We start from the raw sequence: 15,691 nt of genomic DNA on the forward strand, positions 1-15,691 counted from the left end.
GGTCTGTGATGATGGTAAAATGACGACCATACAAGAAATCAAGGAACTTAGTAACACCAAACACGAGAGCCAAAGCTTCTTTCTCTATCTGGGAATAATTTCTTTGCGCAGACGAGAGCAATTTGGACGCAAAGGCAATAGGGCGATCATGCGAGACAACTTTGTGCGCAAGCACAGCACCGATCCCGAAATCCGATGCATCTACCAGCAACAAAAGGGGTTTCTGGGGATCGAAAGGCGTGAGGCAAGTATTAGAAAGCAACGCCGATTTCAACTGGCGAAAGGCGCATTCGCATTCCGTCGTCCAGACGAACGGAACACCTTTACGGCGTAAGCGATGAAGCGGAGCTGAAATGGAAGAGGCATTGCGCATATATTTGTGATAATAGTTAATTTTACCCAACACACTCTGTAGCTGTTTCACATTGCGAGGGGAAGGTAAATCTTGTATGGCACGGAGGTGCTCTGGACTCGGATGTATGCCTTGGGCATTGATGACATGGCCCAGGTATGGTAAGTCACGAGCAAAAAACACACATTTGTCCTTCCTCAAGCGAAGACCATTTTGTCGCAAGACCTGAAATAACATTCGTAGATTCGCAAGATGATCTTCTTCTGTCTGTCCGGAGATCACTATATCGTCCAGATAGTTTGCTGCAGTAGGGACCGACGCACAAATAGTTTGTAAATATTGCTGAAACAATGCAGGGGCGGATGCACACCCGAACGGCAGCCTTTTGAACCTGTACAATCCAAGATGCGTGTTAACCACCAATACACGCTGGGATTCGTCGTCCACAGGTATTTGCAAGTACGCAAGTACGCATCGGCTAGATCCAACTTCGAAAAATATTTTCCCGGGCACAGTTTAGCAAAAAGATCTTCCGGGCGGGGCAAAGGAAAAGTAGCAGTCACTAGTTGTGGATTCACTGTGGCCTTGAAGTCCACGCAAAGTCTCAATTTTCCGGAAGGTTTTGGCAAAATTACTAAGGGTGAGGCCCAGAGAGAAGCTTGCACACGTTCAATTACACCCTGTGATTCTAGATTGTTTAATGTTCTTGCGACCTCATCACGCAATGCGTGGGGAACATTGCGCGCTCTGAAAAATTTCGGTTGCGCGTTGACCTTCAGTTCCACATGTGCTTCATAGTTTTTAGCGCAACCTAAGCCCGGTGCAAAAATGTCTGCAAATTCGTCACATAAGCGAGAAACACTGTCTGAAGGCACAGTTTGATTCACTAATAGCACCTGATTTACAATAGACATGTTAAACAACTGAAATAAATCTAAGCCAAACAAGTTCACTGCAGTAGAAGAACGAAGAACGTAAAATGACACAAGTTTTGATTGTCCCTTATATGTTGCAAGACGAGTGCACTGTCCTAACACAGGAATTTTCTGTCCTGAATAACTTTTTAACTGAACATTTGCGGCACGCAACGGAGGTGCGCCCAGTTGTTTGTACGTGTCGTGATTGAGCAATGAAACTGCAGCTCCGGTATCGAGCTGGAATGGTATCACTTGGCCTTCAAAGTCTAAGTCCACAAAAAGTTTATCGTCCTGCTGACGACAAGAGCGTCTGTTTTGTGCAATTTGAATAGACACTGGTACAGAATCACTTGCTAATTGACGTGATTTCCGGCGACGTCGACGCACAGTTTTTGTGGGACGAACACAGTCACTGTTACAGTAAGTGGCACTGGACGAAGTGGAATTAACGACATGAATGTCCATGGGCGAAGGTCCACGATCCTGAGTGTCCTTGGTGCGATTCCGGCGCGAAGCAAAGGGCCTGGAATGATTGTGATTGTCTGATCGGAGCTTTTTCTGGCAAACACTTTGAACATGTCCTTTCCTATTACAGAAAAAGCAAATAGCTTGGCGTGACGGGCAATGTTCACGCGAATGTCTAGTAGCACACCGCGGGCATGATTTCACTGTATTTGTGGGCTGGCGCGGCACACCTGGCTTAAAGCGCGGCGGCAGCTGCGTTTGTTTGCGCGAGGGCAGTTGACCGGGCCGCGCAGCTCGCCCGGCAGGCCGGTTAATGTTACACACTGCTGGCGAAGTTTCAAAAGATTCCTGAGCACAGTCAAGTGTGTCTTGTCTATCCAATATGTCTATCACTTGTTGTAGGGAGGGATTAACTAGTTTCAAAATTTGCTCCCGTATGCGAACATCAGAAACGTTCTGTGCAATAGCATCACGTACCATTGTATCTGAATACGAAAGACCACAGTCACAGTCAAAAGAACACTCCCTAGTAAGTCCTTGCAATGTTGCTACCCACTCCCTATTTGTTTGACCGGCCGTACGTGTTGTACGAAAAAACGTATACCGTTTTGCAACCACATTAACTGTTTCTTTGAAATAGGCATCTAAAGCAGACAAAATTTCCTCGTAGGACAGAGTTGCTACGTCGCGTCGGGGAAACAATTTCACTATCACACGGTAGGTGGACACACCGACACAAGAAAGCAAAAACGGCTGCCGCTCATTACCTTGAATTCTGTAGGCGGCGAGGTGGAAGGCAAACTGGCGGGACCATTCCCGCCAAGTCTCGTGGGTTTCATCAAAACTTCGAAATGGTGGTGCAACGGCAGGTTGTGGCTGCGGTACCGGTGAAGCGGCGGCCGCCGCATCGGTTTGAATGGCACGTTGACCCTGGACGAGCTGTCCAAGGGCATCCAATAACGCCTGCGTCTGCTGATTCTGCAAGCGATAAAATTCGGACAGTACATCTGGCGAATGTGGCGAAGCCATGACACAAATAAATTAGGGCAAAGTAAAACACAAGATCCATCCCATCCTCGTCGCCATGTGATGTGTCGGCAGCTGGGCCAACACCTTGTAGATCGAGATGGCTGAAAATGCACGCTAGACTAACGCAGACGGGCGTGAAGTACTGGAACAGGCTACGTAATTAATGCTATGAAGAAAAGTACGTAGCTGGATTAATACTTATCTTTAATCAATCATTGTGGTACATCGCTCTTGACTATACACAGGAGACTTTAATTACAATCACTGTAAGGCTAATGGCGCCTTGCTAGTTCGTAGCCATTAACTTAGCTGAAGGCTATTCTGTCTCTCGGCTAATGAGAGAGAAAGGCTTCGTACATCTAGTCGCTAGCTAGGTCGTCCGTACAACTGGGGCGAGTCTTGTTCGTATCACGAGACCTGACTTGTGGTGGCGCTAGGTCTGCGATTACACAGTGGCGACACGCGGGTCCGACATGTACTAAATGGACCGTGGCCGATTTAATCTACCACCTAGCAAGTGTGGTGTCTGGCGGTGACACCACATTTTGTATAACTGTGTACTCAAGTTTTAAGCAAATTTGTTAAAAACAATTAATGGAACAGTAGTTTTCAGATGCCAGGAGTAAAAACAAACCAACTATTTTTAATGAGAATGCTTGATGCCTGGTTTCTTCAGCTGCCAATTACACCTATAACAGGCTCATTCTGTATTACGGCACCAGGGTGGCAATGCACCTCAGCTCAGCTGCAGCCCTGCTGGCCGCTTCCACTGTGCCCACTGCCACACTGCCTCCACGCGCACGATCAACTACCAGCTGCTGCACCGACATTGAGGGCTTTGCAAAGTGTGTAGAAAAAGACGTTATATTACCAGATACTTCCAATTATGAAGCATTCAGATGACACCAATGGATAATAATACTGTAAACTAAAAAAACAAACATTGTACCTCCTACCCCTTTTGCACATTTCATGATCAGTTTTTGAAATGATAATTCAACCCTTTATTAGTTTTAAGACCCCTTTTTAAATAAAAAAAAACGCTAAATGTCGGTCGCCTTCTATGTACATCAAAAGAAAAACTTTTTGTGTTTTGAACTGGCCATTAAGAGTGATTTGTGTCAACAATCACAGACCCATAACCGGCTCTCATGGAAGGGGGAAGGAAATACATGGTAATGGGTAATAATTGTAAAAAAATTTTATTGTATTCTACTTCCGTCTTTTTAAGTTAGCCTCAGACAGTGGCATAAGCAGTTACGTAAACTACTCCGCAGCACTTGTGGCTGGCTCCCACACTATTACACTGAGCTAGGGACGCCAACACGGTATTGCTGAGTGAGAGATGCCACAGCCGTAGTCAGTTTTCGTGAACATTGTATCCCTTAGTGGTAGTTCTTGGGAATAAATCTCATCTTTTCCCTGAATCCTGGCATTTATCATTTTATGTGTAGGAAAAACACCCCAGATTTCCACCTACTACCATACTGACATGCACAGAGCATTAAAAACATTTGCACCTGAGAACTGCACACCCTCTTGCATTATAGTCAGGTTTTTACCATCAGTGTGGAAATCCTATTTCTCCTAGTTTCATATCCATGGTATTCATTATTCCTTTCATAAAACTTAGTATTTTTTCCAGTGAAACACATAAGAGAAAATATGTACTGGGAAGTAACATCAAGATATTTTGGTTTCTGGAAAAGGATTCTACAACTACATCTAGAGTCTATGCCACTCATTATTCTTACAACACGTTTTTGGGCCAAGAGGATTTTCTTTGCCAGTGTTTGGTTTCCCCAAAATATAATACCATATGTTATAAGACAATGGAAATATCCGTAGTATGCTACTTTCATTGTATCTAATTTCCCCTCTTGCAGAGAATGTGTAGGGCAAAAATCAATGAACTGAGTCTCTTCTGAAGATTTATTACATGATGAGACCAGTCTACTCTGAGGTCAATTACAACACCTAAAAACTTGATTGTTTCAGCTCTTTCTATTGACTCTGTGCCACACTACACAGTTAATTCATGCTCAATTTTAGCAGATGCAGTGAACTGAACATAGTGTCCAAAGAAGATGGCGGCAATTGGTAGTGTTTGTAATTCGCGTGTGTATGAAAGTTATAGTTCAGACTTCAAGAGTAAAAAACAACAAATATGTGCCTTGTAGTGATATTACTGTGAAGCTAAACGAATGAATAATCGGTCTGCAGAAAACTGTGGAAGTCCTACATAAAGAAATCGTATACCTGAAGAAAGAAAATCAGCAGCTAAGATTCACTCAGAGAGCATGTGGGATTTCAGAAGCAGTAAATAACGAATCGCAGATATTGAAGGTAAGCTGTACTGTAGACACCATGGAGGTAAGAATAAGGGGAGATGGCGCTACGTATCCCAGCCGTACTACGTTTTGAAGCCATGGGGGCGTGGCTCGCTGCCATGACACTCTGACCAAAACATTGCCAGTGTGCTATAGCGCTGCGTGTATTACAGTCGCTAATTGCACCATTTACGCATGTAACGTCATCAGATTGGTTGTTTCAAAGTTTTTGTTTAAAATAAAATCTCGTAAAGGCGAAATTCCGCGTTTCTTCTGATTAAAAATGGTTTTTAATGTAATATTACGAACAGCTAGCCTTCAATGTAAACGATACAATTTTGTTAATTCAGTAATAAACGTGTATCACAAACTAAATAATAGAAACTGAAAACTAAGTTAGCTATACCCTCCCTCCAAAGCCCCATAAATACATCTTGTTTGTAATACGTACTGGGACATTTCAGTTACGTTACACTACTGGGAACCACTGTTCATTACCTCCAATATTTACTGAAATATGGTACATAGAATGGCAAATCTACACAGTGTCCTGTTTAGGCCTATACTTTACGCCAGTTAATGTAGTGTTAGCTTTTAATTTTGTACATGATGAAGACAAAGTGAGTTACTCAATACTTGGATTATCGACGATACGTACGTATTATACTGAAACGTGAACTTGAAAACTAGGAATTTAATTCTTTGAATTAACATACCTTTTGCAAATGTTTTGGGTGTGTAGGGAAAACTGATGGTACAGCATTTTCTCGCAGCCTTACTGTTGAGAGGGAAGTTCGGTCTATCTCCTCTTCTCGGAAATGCTGAGAACATATAGTGCTCCATTTAGACGCACGCCAATTCTTCCTCCTCACTGCATTCTCCCACAGAGCTTTCCGACTTTCATTTTTAGGAAATCTAACATCATACAGGAGAAAAACAGTACCGATGTAGCACACGTTCATTCACAATGAAGTTCTAAAATCACACTTAACGAGACAACTTACACATGAAATGTTATTCCCTTCGATTTCGCATCACAATCAGAACGATTTGTACATCCGAACACCACACAAGTCACCATAATAGCGCAAAATCCTATACACACAAGCTTACAGCAGCAATGTTTTGGTCGGATTGAGATGGCTACCCTCGGCTTCACATGGCTTCGCAGCTGTGACGTCACGGCGTCTCCCTCTATTCTTACCTCCATGGTAGACACGGTGTATACGACCCGGGACAACCGGAAGATCCGGGAAAAACCCGGGAATTTTTTCATCCGGGAGAAAACCGGGAAAAACCCGGGAATTTTTCAGAATTCCGGGAATTTTTCATTGTTTTAGTTTTTGGCTACATTTTTGTAACTTTGACTAGTAAGAACCAATACTCTAACAAAGAATATTACTGTATCTCGCTACTGTAGAATAATACTGCAGCAATAAAATACGAACAAGAGAAAAAACGAAAATAAAACCTGAGTTGCAAAGGAAATGTGCCATATACAGGAACAAAACACAGTGCTCATACAAGCGTCTGCCAACAGCAAAATGTGTCAAGGCTTTAGGAAGACTATGCAATGTTTTATAACAACAAATTGCCTCTGATGAGCGTGACATCACAACTGTTTACATTAGATTCGTTTGAGCGGTTGCGGGCGAGTTTATGCACACGTGCAGTTGAGTCGCGTATGAGGGATCCAGCTTCTGGCTACAGAATTGTGGCAGTTAGCTAAACCGGTGATTGTGGTAGGGTTAGTGAAGTTAACCAGAGAATAAATTTTGACACTGGCAGGAATAGTTACAGAATTAGTGATGACAAGATTGTTTGTTAGAACGAGGAAGGAGAAGAAATGGAGACTGTCACAAATTACGGAAGTATATGACGATTCATAATTTATATAAAAATTACATACTACTACTTTTCGATCTCATGCTTCAGAAGCTAGAGAGTATGAATGAAATGTGAAATTATTTCCTAACATAAAACTTTTTGCTTGTAGTAGGCCTAATGTGCTTTTGATATTGGTACTTCCTGAATTATATTCTGTCGTGTTATAAAAATGTGCCAAAACAGTCTCGTTTATTTGGTGTGTGTAACAACTGCTGCAGTATTAGGCAGACCTATTTCGTTTTATCTAGCAGACAGTGATAAAATACACGTAATCAGATCGAGAAACCACACCAGTCTTGGGTACTATTTGTATTAACAGCTTTTCTGGTATTAGACAACGACATTTCGTTTTTTCATGTAGCAAAACGTTGACGAACTGTGATGGCGTAATAGATTGTTTCCCAGAAAGGGAAGTACGCCATATCAAGTTGTGGCGAGATTAGAGAGAAAAAAAAGCTGGGACTTAAGGATTGAAGAAATGTGTAATGTCTTGCTTGTCTCTTGTCTTTACTCGTTTTATGTATCCTAAATTTAATTTTATGTCACACAGAACAGCTAGTTATTAGCTACTAGGCAGTAAAGACTGCAAATTTTCTGAAGAGTTCTTGTTCTCCCGGTTACAGATAATCCCATCCACTATTAATTGCGAGATTTTTTTTAAGCGGGGCAGGATGTCAAACCGGCCGACTGCAGGAGAGGCACCACAGAACATTTTAATTTCCACTGTCCTGAATACAGTTTGATGGCACCCATTACAAAATATTACACGTTTGAATTCCACAGAGCGAAATAGAGAGGAGTGCGATGGAAGAACGCTGTGTGAAGAGGTGAGGCACTGCACTTCGGCACACTTACGACCAAATAACATGTCTTACGTTGCCTCGATCATTATGTTTTATGTATCAGACACTTCAGAAAGACGTGCGCTACATATGTAGATATTTTTGAAAAGTCGATTTTTTTAATTTTTGGTGTCGTAGCTCAAGCGCTCGAAGGATGGGGAGCGCCACTATCTAATATTGGCCCGGTTCGGAAATATTGTAGATCCGGACCTGGTGCACAGAGGAGTCTAAGTTGTAGTGGGGAGGTGGTAGCCTCCACGTGACCCGTGTTTATGTTAAGTAATTATGCTGTTTCCTCTTCGTTTATTGCTCTCATGTCAAATCAAAACTAAACGGATTTCTGTGGTTGGGAGCTATCAAGTGAATTAAAATACATGCTCATAATTATGGAAGGCTAAAATAAGTTATTAGTTTCAGATTTTATTTTGTTTCTAACTTTCTGACAGTCAAGCGTTAATCGCCTTGCAGAACAATGAAGTTATCTTTGTCAGTTTGTTAAAGAAATTTGACTTTTATTAATGTTTTCTGCTGAGGCGGTCAATTTATTTGAAACGAAATGTTTCATTCCGCACTGTTGCCTAGTTTCAACTGCTCGCTACATTTCAAGTGCACGTTTTCAACTCGTATGGCATTATGCCATAATAAAGAACCAAACATGAGATAATGCGGTACTGGTACATCTGAATGTGGACATATGAATGTGCACTTTAAGCCGAATTATGCATTTTAGTAGGGTTCACAAAATTCCCATGCTCTTGGAGTATCCTCTAACGTCTTGTTTCTTTTATGACATAATGTAAGATCTTTTAATGTTTTACACGTAGGAACGTACGGGCTTCCTGCGTCATCGTAGCAGCGCAAGCGCGGCGACGCCTGTCGTCTGGCGTAACTGCTGAAACAAATCTAACAGGTCGCGGGAAAATATTCCGAATGGTTGTTTGAAAAGCATTACTTTCAAGTAAAGCAAATTTCCTTTTACACAAGATGAAATCTGCGTGCGAATGTCTGATGAATTTCTTAAATCACAGAGCGTTTGACTCTCATTCAAAATTCAAATCATTAGAATATTTTTGAGCCCAGAAGAACAGACATTTATACCGTAGTTAAAAAATTTGCTAGCACCTTTCTGTGATGTATCTTGAAGTGTAACACGTGCAAAAAGATCAACATTATGTGTGAATGCCTAGCTTCTCTTGCAGCTTATTAATCTTAGAGGCCAATATTATAGGGTACATGAAAGCTTTTCTTTGCAGCAACACTATGTATATTAATTTAAACCATTAACTTTTCCTGCTTGTGTGTTCGTGCTACTTAACAGTGATGTTGCTATTGGCTGACTACATCGCGTGTCCTGTGGTCTGAATATCTGCTGTCATCGGCTGGTGAGATCGCTTGACATGAGCTACGACCGGCTTACAAAAGTACATCGCAATCTCGATCTCAATCCTTCGGAAAGTAACATATTTGGTGGAATTCCAATGTATACTTTCGTAATACGAAAACATGCAGCGTACATGTTGCTGCACATCAGACATCTTTCCAAAACGTGTTTTTTCCCCCTGAGTTTAGTTTTCTAAAGTGTTGCAAAATTCTACACCGGTGTATAAAACCACAACCATTGAAAGGATTGATACGTTTTACAGTTCCAAAGAAAAGTATGCTGTTACTTAACACGGAAAAAGTTTATTTTCATCTGGGAGAAAGTGTATTTTTACCCGGGAAATCCGCGAAAAATGCAGGAATTTTTTTTTCCTCGTCCACGTATACACCATGTGTAAAGGAACCTCCGCTTTGGGAAACGCTTCGCCATAATAATAGCTTAGCAGTAGTAAATAAACCGCCAAGAAGAATAAGGTTTGCAGACGAAAACAAATATTCTCAGCTCTGCCCAGCAGAAGTGAACGTAAGTACGTTTTATGAATGAAGTGATGAACAAGAAACATTCGCAGCAAAACAGCATAATGCCAAAAACAGCATAAGTAGCTGCAGTATGAATGTCAGCAAGTTTCATGAACAAAGTAGCGAACAGGAAACATATGCAGTGAAACATAATAGCGCTAATAAATATCAAAAAGAAACTCAAACAGAAGTGAAATAGTGTGATGGTCAAAATTTAGTACGTAAAACCTGTAAAGTTACCTTATTAGGAGATAGCCAAGGTCGTAATGTTTCAAGTTACCTTAATGAAAACGTAAATCTCGAGTGTCTGCGGTATGTGTATCCTTCAGCAGAAGCCAAGGATGTGTTGCAAAACACTAACAAAAAGGCTTCTGAAGCTGATGCAGTCGCAAATATGACTGGAACAAATGACATAGCGAAAAACAGCAGTGCGAACTTAATAAAAGGTTTAAGAAGCACATTACCAAGTATCACATCGAAAACAGTGTTTGTTGTCGATGTTACATTTAGATATGATCTTGCAAATCGGTCCTGCGTAAATCGCAAGGTATTGGAAGTAAACAAACGGTTATATCACCTGTGTTCGAAATTCAAAAATACCACACTCATTAAAGCTAGCGAGTTTGACAGGGAGTGCTATACACGACAAGGATCCCACCTCAACGACCAAGGAAGAAGATTAATCTTGGAACTGATTACCAAAACTGTGAGTAAAGTAATGGCGACCTTTACAGTAATACCGCTGGACCAGAGAAACCTGTAAAGTCTGCTGGTCTGTCTGGCAAAATATTAAAAGATATGTTCCAGCAGGATCAAAATAGTCTTCAAACCATTCACTCTGAGCCCAGAAAACTAGATGTATCCGAACGTTTTCAAAATGGGAGCTTGCTACCAGCAGTAGACTTACAAACAACTCAAGATATCCGCTGTATAGAAGTGCCCTTAAAAAGACAATCTGAACCCTCTTCTTCACTGCCCAGGGCTAGCAAAAATAGTCTTCTGTTCTTACATATTAATATATAATCTTTAAGAAAGAAGTTGGGAGAATTGCAGTACTGGTTGGAAACTTCCAACTGTGGTATACTTACGTAGTGTAAATGAGCACTAGCTATATTCATCAGAAATTAACCTCAATATTCCATTTGGTTACTCCATAGCTAGTAGTTACTGCAGATCAACAACTGGACATGGAATTGTTGCAATATACAGGGTGTTACAAAAAGGTACTGCCAAACTTTCAGGAAACATTCCTCACACACAAAAAAAGAAAATATGTTATGTGGACATGTGTCCGGAAACGCTTACTTTCCATGTTAGAGCTCACTTTATTACTTCTCTTCAAATCACATTAATCATGGAATGGAAACACACAGCAACAGAACGTACCAGCGTGACTTCAAACACTTTGTTACAGGAAATGTTTAAAATGTCCTCCGTTAGCGAGTTTATACATGCATCCACCCTCCGTCGCATGGAATCCCTGATGCGCTGATGCAGCCCTGGAGAATGGCGTATTGTATCACAGCCGTCCACAATATGAGCACGAAGAGTCTCTACATTTGGTACCGGGGTTGCGTAGACAAGAGCTTTCAAATGCCCCCATAAATGAAAGTCAAGAGGGTTGAGGTCAGGAGAGCGTGGAGGCCATGGAATTGGTCCACCTCTATCAATCCATCGGTCACCGAATCTGTTGTTGAGAAGCGTACGAACACTTCGACTGAAATGTGCAGGAGCTCCATCGTGCATGAACCACATGTTGTGTCGTACTTGTAAAGGCACATGTTCTAGCAGCACAGGTAGAGTATCCCGTATGAAATCATGATAACATGCTCCATTGAGCGTAGGTGGAAGAACATGGGGCCCAATCAAGATATCACCAACAATGCCTGCCCAAACGTTCACAGAAAATCTGTGTTGATGACGTGATTGCACAATTGTGTGCGGATTCTCGTCAGCCCACACATGTTCATTGTGAAAATTTACAATTTGATCACGTTGGAATGAAGCCTCATCCGTAAAGAGAACATTTGCACTGAAATGGGGATTGACACATTGTTGGATGAACCATTTGCAGAAGTGTACCCGTGGAGGCCAATCAGCTGCTGATACTGCCTGCACACACTGTACACGGTACGGAAACAACTGGTTCTCCCGTAGCACTCTCCATACAGTGACGTGGTCAACGTTACCTTGTACAGCAGCAACTTCTCTGACGCTGACATCAGCGTTATCGTCAACTGGTAACCGTGATAGTGTTACGGAGATGTTTAACAAACTCAAGTGGCAGACTCTGCAAGAGAGGCACTCTGCATCGCGGTGTAGCTTGCTCGCCAGGTTTCGAGAGGGTGCGTTTCTGGATGAGGTATCGAATATATTGCTTCCCCCTACTTATACCTCCCGAGGAGATCACGAATGTAAAATTACAGAGATTAGAGCGCGCACCGAGGCTTTCAGACAGTCGTTCTTCCCGCGAATCATACGCGACTGGAACAGGAAAGGGAGGTAATGACAGTGGCATGTAAAGTGCCCTCCGCCACACACCGTTGGGTGGCTTGCGGAGTATAAATGTAGATGTAGATGTAGAACTGTACAAAGAATTGCCTTGTCCATGGCAGGTGTCCTCGTCGTTCTAGGTCTTCCCCAGTCGCGAGTCATAGGCTGGAATGTTCCGTGCTCCCTAAGACGCCGATCAATTGCTTCGAACGTCTTCCTGTCAGGACACCTTCGTTCTGGACATCTGTCTCGATACAAACGTACCGCGCCACGGTTATTGCCCCGTGCTAATCCATACATCAAATGGGCATCTGCCAACTCCGCATTTGTAAACATTGCACTGACTGCAAAACCACGTTCGTGATGAACACTAACCTGTTGATGCTACGTACTGATGTGCTTAATGCTAGTACTGTAGAGCAATGAGTCGCATGTCAACACAAGCACCGAAGTCAACATTACCTTCCTTCAATTGGGCCAACTGGTTGTGGATCGAGGAAGTACAGTACATACTGACGAAACTAAAATGAGCCCTAGCATGGAAATTAAGCGTTTCCGGACACATGTCCACATAACATCTTTTCTTCATTTGTGTGTGAACAATGTTTCCTGAAAGTTTGGCCGTACCTTTTTGTAACACCCTGTATATTAAGAATTGACTAAATCTACAATACTTTATTTTTGATGTCACAGATCTGTGTATCGACACCACCTTTGAGGCTGCAGTTGTACACATACCTAAACTTAATATTATTGTTGCATCTGTATATCGCACACCATATTCTAGTGAATATGAATTTATAGTAAATTTAAAAAGACTGTTAGTCTTACTAACTAAGTCTAAATATAAATACCAAAGAATCTTAATTTTTGGTGATATTAATATGGATATCAGGGTACGGTGTCATATCATATTGGAATTCTTGGATACCTTAAGAGCTTTTGATTGCTATTACCTAAATGATAAGCCTACTAGATATAATGCATGTTTAGATGATATAATAAGTAATATCCATGAAAATAATTTTGAAATTGGAGTAGTCAAGGTAGGCCTAGCTGACCATGATGGCCTATGGATTACAGTCCCAGTCAGCATTTCAGATGAACAACACAAAACTGTTAGACCTATGAATGAATGCAACATAAGAGAGTTTAGAAATAGATTAAGGTCAGGTAACTGGAATGACATCTTATACAAATATATGTGTGTGAATAACACAAGCAAATTATTTATAGAGGAAATTGCAAGAATATTTTATGAGTGTTATCCCAGATTAGTAAAAAAAAAAAAAGAGAAACAGAATAATAACCAAGCTCATAAACTACAGAGACTAAATAATTGGTTCACACCATACCTCAACAGCATCACGATTATGCTTCTTATGTTTAAGGACAGATCTCATAATAGCAGCTAGTACAAAGAGATGTACATTAGATTAAGAAAAATTTATAGATCTGAAATAAGTTTGGCAAAATCTAGAGCAAATGATAACTATATTCTTAAATCTATAAACAGCTGTAAAGCTGCCTGGGAAGTAATTAAAAGTGAAATAAATAGACCAACAACTCAACTAGCTATACCCATAGCCCAAGATATCTTAAACTCACACTTTGTTAAATTCAGTTTACAAGATTTGTCTCCCCCCAAAGCCATGCTTGATGAAAAAACTATTTTAGTTTTAAATAAGAATGTAGTTCATAAATTCTGCTGGGCAACAGTAACTGAAAATGATGTTAGCAAAGCAATAGACAAACTAAGTAGTTCCAGAGCAGATGACTTCTATGGTCTGTCAAACTTTGTCATAAAGAAGATATCAAATGATCTTCTGTCCCCTCTAACCACTCTCATTAACCATATATTACAGCAAGCGATTTTCCTCGACTTTCTGAAAATAGCTGTAGCTATTCCCATATTTAAGAAAGGAGATAAATCAAATCCAAGTAACTATTGCCCTATCTCATTAATCCCAATAATATCTAAAATAATCGGAGACTGTGTTCACCAACAAATGAATCACTATTTTGAGAGGAATAACCTGTTAAGTAACTCACAGTATGGATTCAGGTCTAAACTATCCACAGTTAAAGTGGTTGAAAATATTGTTAGTGATATATATGAAGGCTTTGAAAACAAATTAATCTCTTGTGCTACTCTCCTAGACCTGAGTAAAGCATTTGATACTGTATCTCATAGTACTTTGATCATAAAATTAATACACTATGGCATGGAACAGCACACCCTGAAATTATTAGAATCCTACTTAAGCAACAGAGTACAATTTGTTAGTGTAAATGGACAGCTGTCAAACCCACAAACAATAACAAGAGGTGTGCCACAGGGCTCCACACTTGGGCCCTTCCTGTTTGTAGTGTATGTTAATGATATGCCACAGTATTTACCCTGTAAAACAGTCCTCTATGCAGACGATACAACTTTTAACTTTTATCAAATCAGGGCAGACTCTTGAATCTGTACGAGAAAAAAATAATATAATACTTGAAAAATCAGTTAATTGGTTTAGTGCAAACTCCCTATAAATAAATGAAACAAAAACTGAGGAAATAGTCTTTAAGTTGAAGGTATCAAGCAAAGAAAATAAGTCTGTTAAACTGTTAGGAATGATGATTGACCAGAAACAGCTGGGATAAACATATCACATATGTCTGTTCTAAACTTGCACATGCTATGTTCCTATTTTATAAGCTTGGGAATGTCAGCCAAAACTTATTGCTGCATTCATATTTTGCTTATATCCACCCCCATCTTTCATATGGTATTCTGTTCTGGGAAAATTCTCCAAATTCAGTATCAATTTTTAAATGGCAAAAAAAAGCTCTTCGGTGTGTAGTGGGTTTATCTCCTTGGGATACGTACAGGGAACATTTCAAAAAACTTAAAATCATGACAGTTCCTTGTTTGCACATCTATTAGGGCCTATTGCTCATTACACGTAAAAGAAAACATAGCTGAATATCTCCTTAGGTCATCTGTCCACACCCATAATATAAGACGAAACCACGCAATTGATCTGCCATACTCTAGATTGTCCAAGATACATAATAGCTATAAATATGTAGGCCTCGAACTGTTTAATATGCCCCCTAAAATTGTACAAACAGTATCTAAAAATAAATTTAAGACAACATTGGATCACTGGCTCAAAGGTAAAGTATTTTACTTAGTTGATGAATATAAAGATTGTAATATGGCAGATTTTCTGTTTTAACAGGGAGAAAGATACCTCTGCCTGTAGTAGGACCTAAAACTGGAAAAACAATATCTAACATGTAGGCATAGACCTATTTTGAGTGCTCTACCGAGCGAGGTGGCGCAGTGGTTAGCACACTGGACTCGCATTCGGGAGGACGACGGTTCAGTCCCGTCTCCGGCCATCCTGATTTAGGTTTTCCATGATTTCCCTAAATCGCTTCAGGCAAATGCCGGGATGGTTCCTTTGAAAGGGCACGGCCGATTTC

This window comes from Schistocerca piceifrons, chromosome X (assembly GCF_021461385.2).
Source record: "Schistocerca piceifrons isolate TAMUIC-IGC-003096 chromosome X, iqSchPice1.1, whole genome shotgun sequence".
Lineage (NCBI taxonomy): Eukaryota > Metazoa > Arthropoda > Insecta > Orthoptera > Acrididae > Schistocerca > Schistocerca piceifrons.